This window comes from Kogia breviceps, chromosome 17 (genome assembly GCF_026419965.1).
Source record: "Kogia breviceps isolate mKogBre1 chromosome 17, mKogBre1 haplotype 1, whole genome shotgun sequence".
Lineage (NCBI taxonomy): Eukaryota > Metazoa > Chordata > Mammalia > Artiodactyla > Physeteridae > Kogia > Kogia breviceps.
Window position 1 is genome coordinate 57,398,883 of NC_081326.1, and position 12,481 is coordinate 57,411,363.

Genomic DNA, 12,481 nt, shown 5'->3' on the forward strand with positions numbered 1-12,481 from the left:
GAAATGTATTTGCCACCTTAGGTGAAAATGAAAGAAAACTCTTAAGTACTGTGGCTTGGTGGGAATATGCCTTATGTTATTTTAAAATATCCAAACACGGATGAGGAGAGCCACAGAAGTTGAGGAGAGTTACTCATTAGGTTCTATGCCTATTTGAGCCTACATCATCTGTGTCTTTGTCCTATAGTCTCTAGAAAATGAGAGATGTGTGTTTCTCAAACCTGAAATGGTGAAAAGACAGTCACTGACTTCAAACTGCTTATAATCCAGCTGAAGACAAAGCACACGGAACTCCTTTTAAAAGATAAATGGGGATATAAGTCTAAATATGGTGAATGCCTAATAAAATGAGAAAACAGGGATCCTATTGGGCTAGGGGAAATGTGGGAGGCTTCTGGAAGGTTTTGGACAGGATCTAAGTCCTGAAGAAAAGATAAAATTCATTAAAATTGGAGAGAAGGGATATAGGGGTGAGGAAAGGGGATGAAGAATGGAAGCTATTTCGGGAAGGATGAATGGTATCAGCTAGTGATGCTTGGATACAACAGTCAGTACAACACTAGCTAGTGATTTTGGACACAGCAGCCCAAACAAAGGGAATTTGTTCTGGAAAGTAATCAGTCATATGGTTAGGTCAGGGTTAATGCAAAGTCATAGTCATAATGAGAATTAGATGGACTCAGAATTTTTCCAAAATACGTGAATGACGATCCTGTTTATACACAAAAATATATCTGATTCCCAACTGCAAATCATTTGGTCAAATGTTCACTGAGAAATTACATTCACCAGTGGAAAGAGGAGCTGAAAACTAAGTAGAGACAAGTCTCACTAGGGCCCTAGGAAACAGATGGCCTTTGGGGAGTTGTTCTCTGAGCTCCAGGCGCTGCTCTTTTTGTAAGCAGCCAACAGCAGAAAATGAATAAGAAAGTATTGGACAGAGGGCAATGCAGAAGAGTGCATATTGGATGACTTGTGCAGTTAACTCATCCGTTGCATGGGCTACTTGAGTGCAAGACTTGTGCAGTTAACTCATCCATTGCATGGGCTACTTGAGTGCAAGACTTGTGCAGTTAACTCATCCATTGCATGGGCTACTTGAGTGCAATTCAGGGTACGTTATCCCAAGGTTTTCTCAGCCAGGAAGTCAGAGGTGCTCACCTGATACCTCTGTGGCAGATTTTACAACTGATGAAAACAAAATATCCAGATCCCGAGTGGCAGCAGGGTGAAGCAGAGAGCTGGCTTCCATAGAAATGCAGCAGATGAGGCTTTGTCTGTCCCTGAACATCAGGGCCTCTAGCTCTAATTGTCACTATGGGGCCACCATAAGATTTCTACTGCAGAAGGGAGATGATTGCATTGGGGTTTCCACAGAGCAATTGTGGTGATGTTCACGGAGGGTGATTTGTAGCTTATACATCTAGACCAGGTCAAGACCATGCATCCCATTTTTAGAACTCTATCTAAAGACAGTAATTATGAATAGATGCTACTATTTACAAATGGGGGGTTGAAAGTAGCAAAGCTTGCTAACAACTAAAATATACATCAGTAGGAGCTTTGCTAAGTAAAATGGTATTATATACATACACTGAAATAGAGTGTAGCCTGCAAAAGAGGATGAGAGTCCATGAGATGTCAATTGAAGTTGTCTGAAAAAGCAAAGAACAAAAAAGAACTCCCTGTTCAAATACACTTCAGAAACACTGAGTTAAACCAAGCTAAATGGAATTTGTTACTTGATTTCCGAGAACCTTTAACATGTGAAGGTACATAGTGATTCTCCTGAAGGGAGAAAGAATAGGCAAGCTTTCCCAGTATCATTAACTTCCCTGGGGGGTGGAAGATACGTTTGCACAGTATTTTGAACACTGTGAAGAACACAAGAATTGCTGAAAGTTTGGGACAGGGCTTCATCCTTTTGTTTGCTTTGTTCCTTAGTCTTAATGGGAAAGAGTGAGCAGAAGTCCAGGGAAAGCAAACTTTTTATCTGTCAAATTCCTGATAACTGGTTAACTCGGGTGTTCAATGCTGGTATAAACATTTAGTCATTTTTAGGACACCATTTAGAATTTTTTAAGTTAATGTGAAAAAATGTATTCTGGGCAAGAGCAACAAATTTTATTTAATCAGCAACCCATCCATCACTGTATAATGTATGCAGTCTCTCTAAATGCATAGGAAGGTGTACAAAAGTGGAGCTAATGAATTATGGAAACCTTATGCTTAGTGATTAAACACTTTCTGCTAACCCTTCTCCTCAACCTCCCACCAAATATGGCCCAAATAATTCTAGGTAAACAAACCACCTTAATCACCTTTAATATTCAAGAAAAAGAGAAAACAATTTGTCAATATGCATAACAACTGAAAACTATGGTCACATTTTCCTGTGTGCTAAATTCAGCTATGTTATTGTTTATAACTAAGTCTGTAACTAAGGGAAAAAAATGGAAATCTGTTCCTGACTGAGGCTCCTATTAATTTTACATATTGTGTAACCTATCAAATTGAAAAATTAAAAAGTAATTCACAAGTTCAGTGCTTCCATCATCAATAATGTGGATCACATTTATCATCCAAAAATAAACAATGGGCATCTGGAACTGGAAGAGTTTTAACTTTACAGTTGGTATTTGAAGTTAGACTAAAAGAAGGGCTTTTATTTATAATCAAGCTATATGAACAAATTACATATGAATTACATACAAACACAAAGGATCAGTCACTTATCTGCTTGGCGAAGTGCCCTATTATAATGAAGAAATTACTGCACTTTAGGTTAAAAGATTTTGCTTTGATACTTTGATTTTTTTAATAGTTTATAACCTTGAGAAATTATTTAATGTTTCAGTTGGTGTTTTCTCATCTCCAAAATGTACCTACCATTTATTAAGCATGTACTGTGTGCCAGGCACTGGTTGACTCCCTCATAGACTTTAATCTCATTTAAGCCTTATGAGAACCATGTTATATTAGAGTTAACAAACATGTCAAGAGAAATCCTGAGAGGTTAAGTAACTTTCTTCCAGAAAAACTCAGAGAATAAGCTACAGTATAGAGGGTGGATTTGGACCCAAGCATATTAGGTTTCTTCCTAACAAAGTGCTTTGAAGTTTTCCCTCTGGATGAAGAAAGATGAAAATGCTTGCCCCACCCAAGTTTGTATGAGGCTTGTACATACATCTTTTCCAAAGATGGTGGTACCAATTTATATTCCATTCTACACTCTCCTCTGACCATGTGATGTTGATAATCCTTCACTGAGAGGCCTTTGTTTCCCTTCACTTGAATCTGGACTGATTTCTAATTTCCTGAACCAATAGAATGCAAGGGAAGTGACACTGATGTCTTCCTAGGCTAAGTCATAAATGGTAAGATGACTTCTATTGGTTCTCTCTTTCTCTCTCTCCTGGATGGCCAGCACCAACTTGCCAACTATGTGAGCACCTTGGAATAAATCCTCTAGTCTTAGTGACGCCTACAGAATGACTGCAGCTCTAACCAAAATCCTACTGCAACAACATGAGAGACCCTGGGCCAGAATTATGCAAACCACTCCCAAAGAACTGACCCACAGAAAGCATGAGAAATAATACATGATTATTATTGTTTTAAGCTATGAAGTTTGGGGATCATTTATTAGCTAGCAATAGATAATACAAGGCTCAAATAAAAAGTATTTTAGAAACTATATACTACTCATTTATAAATCTAAAGGCTGCTCTATGAATGCAATTGGGTGTATATATTCTGAGAAAAGAAATTGCAATAAATATGCTCTTTGAAGCAAATAATTTAGGTTGTAGCTGTGATACAAATCATCTAAACCCCGATTTGCATCAAGTTTACTGTAATAGAATTACAACAGTAGCCTATTAAATAGACTTCCTAGCAGGCAACAACTCTGGAAATGGAAAAATGGAAACAATGCCTTTCCTCTATATTGTGCTTTACAGTTCAAAAAGATCTTTAACAAACATCATCTAAGAAACTGATTTACCATGAAGCTCAAAAAGCTTTGGCTGCTGGGTCTTCCACAGGTGCAAGACCCCTTCCGAGACCCTGGCAATATGTTCACATGCTCTGTGTTTCCGTAAAATTTGCAAAAGCAGGTATTTTAACTGCAATTTGTTATGACCACTCTCTCACTTTACTCTCACTCCTCTCTCAAGTGTCTCTTCTGGGTCACATTCTTTGAAATATTTTTGACATCTGGCTAAAATAAACTTGAGGAAGGAATACAGTTTTCATAACATATTGTGATTTCTTCTTCTAAATGTCCACATTATACCTAATTTTGTTTTTAGAACTTTGTCATTCTTTTTTTTTAACCAGGGTACCCCAAATTCTGTAAGCTTCAGACTCCACAGAACCTGGATCTTCCCTTGACCACCTTGAGTTATAATCACAATAGCCCTGTAAAGCTGTTAGGGGAGATGCTATTATCCTAATTTTATAATGAGAAAACTGAGATTCTAAAATTCCAAATGGATTACCCAAGGTCAGGTAATTAATAAGAAACAAAGAAAAAACTCAAAACCTAGACCTGATTCCTGGTTCAATGCTCTTTCCATTAACCCACTCTTCTGGAAACACATACCCTCTAATTTCCCATCAAAACTGATTTATCCTGTGTCCCACTCTTTTTCATCCTGGTCTCTCCTACAATTAATATGAAAATGTAATTCAGCTTCAATTAACAACAAATCGGGCACAAAGGAAGGGTCATGTAGGTTACATTTCGATTGTAAGCCTTTTCCCAGTGCTCTCAAATCTCCTAATCCAACTGTACATCAGACTAGGAAAATGAATTCTAGAGTACAGTGAGTTTAAAGACAGAAAGAGCCAATGATGCTAGGCTGTACTTTCCTGGGTAGAGCTGTGGATGCATAACTTCTCCCTTGCAAATAGTTTGTTTAGTATCACCTAGATGCTGCTTCAGAAAACTGCCCTCAGCCTTGTGCACCATTAACCTGGCCAATTTTATTTCTCAGAGTGTCTTGCTTCCATCCTAGCCCAAAGCATCATTCTGGCCTGCCCCTGCTTCTCATAAGAAGAGGAGTCCACCCCAATTCTGCACTCTCGTGAAAACAGTCTGTTTTGGAAGCTGAATTACTTCACTGAGTCCTCTTGGATATTTTTACAGGGCTAACAAATCAGAGCACTATTTGTTGACCCAGATGTGGGAAGAAATAAAGCTTTCCCAAGGGCAAAACTGAACGGGGTAGAGTCGAGGCACTGGAACAAGTGATTTCAATTAGTCTTAAATAGTAATAACGAATGCTAAAAGATCTCTTCTGAAATGTCCTTCAGCTGATAATTTATTTCCACTCTTTTCCCTCTTCAGAGGCAAAACGTTAATGGACTGTCTTTTTGCAGCAAATCTTACTATGACAGTTAATATGCAGACAAAGTGACCGAGTCCCCTTGACACATGTGTCAGCTCTCCATTTGGCAGGGGTGGGAGGGAGGAGGAAGTACTTAAGGGAAGACGTGGTCCCCTCCCCTGCCCCCCCCTGCAAAGCGTAGGCTCTGTGTCATTTAGGTTCTTCTATCAGTTTCTTACAAATCTTTTTTCAAAGGTAGCAAATTGTGGAGTCATCTTTTTCAATGCCACTAAAGGCACTTGGGCTAAAATATAATTTCTCCATTGGATATTATGAATAACTTTTATAGCTGGTATTTTACATTCTGTAAAATTTCAGTCATTTTATTTAAGCTGTTTCAAGATAAACAAATAAGAAGACATTAATTTTTCTAGCTCTTTTTGCTTCGTTTTATGTTTAAAATACCCTAACTGGTCTTTCTTCCTGTCTCTTCTCTGCCTTCTCCCAATTTCCTAAAGAACCACTCATTAAAACACCCATTAATCTGCATATCATTTTTGATCCTAAGCCTTCTTGTCCCTCTTACTTCTTAATTCTCCCAGAATTCCAAGTCTTGTTCTTACCAGTTTCTATTTTCAGCTCCTTCCTTTCTTTCTATGATGCGGTTTAAAATTATATTCACCAGAATTCCAGGGGGCTGCCCCCAGACAGAGATGAGCAATCAGACCTGACCAGACTCCCTGAGTGCTGGAAACCGTCCCAGGTCAGCAATGTGGCTGCCAACGTCAGGGCTTTGGAAGGGAGCAGGACATAAGCGAGAAGTGGAAGGGATGCCCAGGGATGTTGGGGCACAGTGTGGACCCAGACCAGAGAATCTAGAAGAAGAGATTTTGAGCAACCCCCAAGAAGACTTCAGGAAGGTGGGCACATGAAATCTTAGGATGCATTCCTACAATTTGCTGAGTCCTTTCTTCAATCAAATCTACAGTAGGGCTTCCCTGGTGGCGCAGTGGTTGAGAGTCCGCCTGCCGATGCAGGGGACGCGGGTTCGTGCCCCGGTCCGGGAGGATCCCACGTGCCGCGGAGCGGCTGGGGCCGTGAGCCATGGCCGCTGAGCCTGCGCGTCCGGAGCCTGTGCTCCGCAACGGGAGAGACGGGAGAGGCCACAACAGTGAGAGGCCCGCGTACCGCAAAAAAAAAAAATTAATAAATAAGTTAAAATAAAGTAAAATCTACAGTAAAGAGAGAGTTTATTTCTCACTCTCGTGACTCCCTTCACAGCCCTTACCCAATTTCTGCTACTGAACAGCCCTGCCCGCTCACACCAATAAGAAAAGATCCCACAGGAGGCAGGAATTGTCTTGGGTTACATTTTCACTGAGGGTCTGTTTTAGAGACACGGTACTCATGGTTCAGTGCCTGCTGCAGGCACCCCTGTTGCATTGGCTTAGGTTTCTGGCAGCAGGCAGGACTTCATTGCTGTGCTAAGAAAGTTGTTTATAAGAATTGGGAAAGAGTGGGCATGACCAGAGCTGCCAGGTATGAGTGTGAGACTTCCCTCCAGCCTCATTCGCTCGCAGGAGTTCTCTTTCTCCTCTCTGGCAAAAGGCCCGTCAACCTTATCGGCTGCCCACCAAAGCTTGTGCATCAACTTGGCCACTTACAGTTCTAGAACAAAGCTTTCTCCTCCTCATCCTTCCTGAATAAAATAAATAGGGAAATCAGTTATGATTAAAGGTTCTGGTATTTACTTGTGTGTACGTCACCCTCTTCCCCACGATATAGAAAGTTGTTTTGAAAGAGAAAGGCTTTAGAAAAGGACCCCTGAGCCACCTACAATCTCATCCATTCCTTAGTTGGAAGTAAGGGACTTTATGCGTTGCATTGACTTAAAGAGCAAGAAGGGATCTCAGCAGGTGTCTGGTTAGTGATCTCAAGATGTTTGCAACTGCTAAGAATTTTGCCAGACAAAAACCGTGGCCCAGATGCTAATAAGTGAAGTGGGTTGAAACTGTGGATGGTCCTGACCCCTGTCCCAGCTCCCCCCTTATTCCCTTTGCCCTCACCACTTGGCTGTGTGACCTTGGGCAAGTAGCTGAATGCCCTCCAGCGTCCTCCTGTGCCCACAAGGGAAGCTAGCAGGGCCTGCTGCAGGAAACTGGTGCAAGGATTAAACAAGAGAGTATATGTGAGACACTCAGCACCATGCCTGGAGAAGAGCAGTCCCAAATAAATGTTGCCATTACTGTTCTTATTACTAATGGCAGAATTAAGACTAGAGGCCTCCTCACTCCTCTTCCAGGCTCTTACATTTCTCTGCACTGAAACACATACAATCTGTCTCCGCTTTGCTTTTGCTTTACTGTTGTTATTTGCACTATGCTCTCTCTTGCCCATTCCTCGTAACGTCACCACCAGCCCGGGCCCAGCCACCAGTCCCAGCCTGAGGGCCTATCTGGTGAGCAAGCTGGTGCCCGGGCGCGCATGCGCACACAAAGAAGCATGCACAGACGAGCGCCCCGACTTCCTTCCCGCAGGCGGGCTGGGTCAGAGCCGCCTCGTCGTTCCTCTGACCTCCCTCTCCCGTGGCATCACTCTCACTCTGTCTCACGGTCTCAGTCTTGGCCTTTTCTCCTGTGCCTTATAGAACAGGTGTTTCTCAGTCTCCTCTCCCTTCTCTGTTTTATAATCTCTTTCTGCCTTTTCTTCCCCTTGCTTGTCTTCTAAGCCCTCTCTCTCCATCTCTTTCTTCTCTCCCCTCTCCCACTCCTGCCTCCTTACTGACGGAAGAGCCTTCCTGATCAAAAGCTTGGTTCTGTTCCATCCGACTGTATCCAGCGAGTTCCCTCGGCCTTTGCCTTGTTTGAAAGTTTAAAATAGGGACTGAAACGCCATACTAATGCTTGTTGCAGAACTATCATCTCACTTCAGGGTCTTACGGTCACAACATAAGGGCACTGTTGGAATAAATACGGGAGCCAGGTGCTACCGAGGGTGCTAGTATGAGGGCCGCAGTCCCCTGTAAAGGGCTCTGCGAGACCCACGATGATGTACTACCAGATGAATCAATGCCATCTGGATGCTCAGGTCTGGCCAGGAGGGCTGTAACGTCACAGTGCTCAGAATTTAATTTTAATTTCTCCTGAATAACCCAGAGTGAATTTTGTAATTTGCAATATTGTAAATTTTGTCAACATGTGGGGAACTAAAACGCTATTTATCCAGTACACTCTGGCTAATCATACCCTGGCTGTCTTTTTGATTGCCGATTCATTTTGTTCATACTTACAAGGGAATAAATGGATTCCAGAGAAAGCACTTGCCTGGATGAGCTCTGAAACCAAAGCAAAGGCTGAACTGTGGAAGATAATTGGGTTCAGAGCTGAAATGTGCTGCCTCCAGGGAAAAGTGGGTCAATGGATACTGAAGGAGTTACACTCTCAGGTATAACTGGGATCAATACAAATAAATCTTGGAGTAAAATTTACCTTCCCAGACTCCCTGGTCATTCCAGACGCATACGTGTCCATCATATATTTCACTGGGCAATGATACAAATATAACCTCTCTTACCAAAATTCTGTCAACTAGAGAATTCTATTAACCAGAAATGTCTATTGTTGGTGCTTTGCTAGTATAATTTGATATATATTATATGTAATATATATGTAATTATATGATATATAATCATATAGTATGGATGTGCTGTATCATATAGTTATATATATCATATGCTATATCTGTTGCATGTATAAAATATAACTATTGGTGCTTTGCTAGTAAAATTGAATATGTAACAAGTAATATGTAATACATACAGTCATAATAAAGAACTTGTGGTTCAGTTAAACTATGAAGCACATCTCTCATAATTTAAGAAATCCATTCATCATTCATCAAAGATTTTGCACAAAAGAACCTGGAATACCAAATTGTGTTCAGTTAGTTCCCATGTTAAGGATATTTTATTGTGTTTTAATTATTTAAAGATTCGTATGTACATACAGGATCAGATTTGGTTTTTCTTTCTTGTTTCTTGAATGCTGCATATTGAATGATATATATGATTTTATATATTATAATCTGTACAAGGTATTGATACATCTGCTGCTTTTGTCTGCCCAGTGCGTCTTCTTCCTCATCGTGAATTGTGTCCCAATTTATCTTTGGGGAACTACCCCTCCCCACTGCAAGCAGTAAAATAATATATATTTAAAGGATATATGTTTAATCAAATAGTCTCCGTGAATAATTTACTTATTTTTCCTTTTGGATTGTTTGCAGGTCAGGTGGTTCCCTTCTGTGACTTCCCTGGTGGCGAAGTGGTTAAGAATCCGCCCGCCAATGCAGGGGACACCGGTTCAAGCCCTGATCCAGGAGGATCCCACATGCTGCAGAACAACCAAGTCCGTGTGCCACAACTACTGAGCCCACGCGCCACAAGTACTGAAGCCCGTGGGCCTAGAGCCTGTTCTCTGCAACAAGAGAAGCCACTGCAATGAGAAGCCCATGCACCGCAATGAAGGTAGCCCCTGCTCGCCGCAACTAGAGAAAGCCTGCACGCAGCAACGAAGACCCAACAAAGCCAAAAAATAAATTAAAAAAAAAAATTGGGAGTTGAGATCATGCAATATCACACATTAAAACAACAACAACAACAACAACATTCTTTCTTCCCCACAAATCAATTACACTGAGGCCACTGGGGCAATGTTTTTCTCAAGTTCATAATCCAAGCAGTTTCTTTTCATCTCTGCCTGCCTCGCTCCTCCTTTCCTGAGAGCTCATTATTTCCACTGTGTTTGGTTTACTGGCGTCTATGACCTTTACTCTCCTCAGTCAGAAAAGTAAAGAACAAAGGAAGTTGATAATGGCATGAGACACTTCAGCCTGTTAAACAGGCATATCCCCGAGGCTCCCCTCTTCTGCAGTTTTTTGATAGGTTTGGGGATATAACTGAGCTCTCTGCTCTCCCTGAGCTGGGAGATTCGGCCACCAGGCTAGCCTGAAGGACCTCACGATACCAGTGTCACCTGTAACCCAAGCCCGCAGCCTGGACCCCAGAACTGTGTCTTAGGAGGAGCTGGCAGCATCATTCATCCATGAGAAAAGCTTGACGCTTTAGTAACATCTGCTCTCTACGTTGCAAGTTTTACACCCCAGTGGCTTTTCAGACGATTAATTGCAGTTTTCTCTAAGAGCAAATAGTGAAATTCAGTAGCTCACCTTACTTTGCTTCAGGGATAATTCTCATTTGGCTAAAATTAAGAATTTAAATAGGTGTCTTAAGAGGCCAGCTAGCTTAAGAACTCCCCGGGTCCTCTTTACAGCTGAGTTACTCTCTACAAGCTCCTGGTGGAGGAACTACCGGTGTCCAAAATGCTGTGGAGACTGCTTCTTTAATACACTTTATTAATACTTCTCTCCCCCACCTCCCAGTAAAAACCAGCAATTAGGTGGCCTATATTCTTGGAGGACAATGCCATCCCTGTTTAGGGACTCCACTGAGATGTTTCTTCATTCATCTGCGAATAAACCATTTTTCTCTCAACTTTTCCTGATGTGGTGCGTTCATCCCTCTAATTCTCTCCTCCTCTCATTTACATATTTCCCACATTCTTTAGTATAGAAGGTCTCGGAAAATGGAGAAGGCAAACATGAATAGTTACCTTGTTTACGAGTGTCTGGTTTGGATTAGAAGTTAAATACCTCCCACCCCAATCCCACCACCCTACACCCTACTGAGCCTTACCAGGAAGGGCTCTGAAAGCTTGAAATAATTTTGGTGGCTCTGGGAAAGAAGTAGGTGTTTTTGTACCATCTGCATCTACACAAAAAGCTTCTTTGTGTCCATTGTACTACACCATCAATAAATTCTTAAAATAAATATTAACTTTATCTAAAATTTTAGTAAAGATCTAATGATTTAAACTCCCTGTGTTTAAATTTGGACTCTGCCACTTGCTAACTGTGTAACCTTGGGCAGGCTATCTCTCTGTGTCGCAGTTTTCTGTAAAATGGGAAGTAAAAATAAGGGTACCATTCTCATAGGGTGATTATGAGGATTAAATGAGGCAATCTGTGTGATTACCCACCCGCTGTTGTACGTAGTAAGTGCTCAATTAATGTTAAGTATTTAACTGCTACAGGAGAGACCACTGTAAATTGGATCCCCATCCTTGACTCAAATATGCAACAAGCATCTATTATCCAGGCTTATCTTGTCTCTGAGCTACAATGATGAATAAAATACAGTTCCTGTATTTTTTTCTATCCTGTTCTGTTGATCTATATTTCTGGTTTGGTGCCAGTACCATACTGTCTTGATTACTGTAGCTTTGTAGTATTGTCTCAAGTCAGAGAGCTTGATTCCTCCAGTTCCATGTTTCTTTCTCAAGATTGCTGTGGCTATTCAGGTTCTTTTGTGTTTCCATACAAATTGTGAAATTTTTTGTTCTAGTTCTGTGAAAAATGCCAGTGGTAGTTTGATAGGGATTGCACTGTAATTATCGATTGCTTTGGGTAGTATAGTCATTTTCACAATGTTGATTCTTCCGATCCAAGCACAGGGTATATCTCTCCATCTCTTTGTACCATCCTTGATTTCTTTCATCACTGTCTTACAGTTTTCTGCATACAGGTCTTTTGTCTCCTTAGGTAGGTTTATTCCTAGGTATTTTATTCTTTTTGTTGCAATGGCAAATGGGAATGTTTCCTTAATTTCTCTTTCAGATTTTTCATCATTAGTATATAGGAATGCAAGAGATTTCTGTGCATTAATTTTGCATCCTGCTACTCTACCAAATTCATTGATTAGCTCTAGTAGTCTTCTGGTAGCATCTTTAGGATTCTGTATATATAGTATCATGTCATCTGCAAAGAGTGAAAGTTTTACTTCTTCTTTTCCAGTTTGGATTCCTTTTCTTTTCCTTCTCTGATTGTTGTGGGTAAAACTTCCAAAACTATGGTGAATAACAGTGGTCAGAGTGGGCAACCTTGTCTTGCTCCTGATCTCAGTAGAAATGCTTTCAGTTTTTCACCATTGAGAATGATATTTGCTGTGGGTTTGTTGTATATGGCCTTTATTATGTTGAGGTAAGTTCCCTCTATGCCTACTTTCTGGAGGGTTTTTATCATAAATGGATGTT